The 875-nt window shown below is 63.9% G+C and overlaps 1 protein-coding gene across 1 annotated transcript in view; it reads left to right on the top strand.

Annotated features, from left to right (window-relative positions):
- The first annotated feature begins 571 nt into the window (after nucleotides 1-571).
- ZNF629 (zinc finger protein 629) overlaps nucleotides 572-875 on the top strand; it is an 8,862-nt gene continuing 8,558 nt past the window's right edge. Inside the window, exon 1 of the mRNA XM_011933601.1 lies at nucleotides 572-763. The gene's annotated coding sequence lies outside the window, so the exon portion shown is untranslated. The remainder of the gene's footprint in view (nucleotides 764-875) is intronic.

Below are 875 nucleotides of genomic sequence, written 5' to 3'. Positions count from 1 at the left end.
TGAGGAAAGAGATTCTCCCTCCTTGGCAAGGGAACCCCCACTGATTTCTTTCCTGCCACCGTGAGCCTCAGTTTCCTCCTCTGAGGGGAGGTGTCTGGGAAAAAGGGGCTGACACACAGGCTATTGCAAATCCTTCCCGGCTGTGTTTGTCCCTGCAGCCCCAACTCCTGCAGCCATGACATCCACCAAGCATTAAGGCCATGTTTAGTGTGTAGGGTGTTCCCTCTCAGGTCGGCCCTGCCAGCCCCTGCTCCCACCCCAGCCCCATCCCAGGGTGAGTCCAAACAAAGGCTGGCCTCAGGGGATTAGCAGCCGCCGAATCTGAGATAGGGCTTTCCTGGCCCTGCCGGCGGAACCCTGCGAGATGAAGAGCGGCCAGAAGCCCAGGGACCCTCGCGGGCATTGGGGCTCCCAGATGCCCACGCTGCCTGCTCCCACTGGAGACGGGGACAGGGGCGTCATCCCAGCCTCCTTCCTGCTCCCACCGCTGTCCCCTTTTTTCCCCAGGCTGCGGGAGGCAAAGGGTTAAATCCCATAGAGCTGATGCTCTGACTCCAGGCTAGAGGGGCCCGGGAAGCTGGGGTCACTTCCTGCTCCGTCCCAGTCACCCTGAACTGGTCCCCGGGTCCTCAGCCTGGAATCACCCCTTGAGAAGGACCCTAGAGTCCTCAGCGCCCAGTCCGTCCCCCAAGGCAGGGCACTGAAGGGGTTAAGTCCCCTGGGGCTGGATTCTGCCTTCCGGCTTTTCCCAGACCCCAGAGCCGTGAGTTGGGGACGCCTGGGTTCCCGGGGGGTGGCCTGGAGGGCCTGGGACGGCCGCCGGGAAACAATGGGGCCCGGGAAGGGGGGGCTGGGAGCCCGGGCCTGAGCCCCCC

The sequence above is a fragment of the Colobus angolensis genome, unplaced genomic scaffold (assembly GCF_000951035.1).
Source record: "Colobus angolensis palliatus isolate OR3802 unplaced genomic scaffold, Cang.pa_1.0 Scaffold128, whole genome shotgun sequence".
NCBI classification, from domain to species: Eukaryota; Metazoa; Chordata; class Mammalia; order Primates; family Cercopithecidae; genus Colobus; species Colobus angolensis.
Note: the sequence above shows the minus strand (reverse complement) of the source record. Positions and strands in the feature narration are given on the sequence as shown.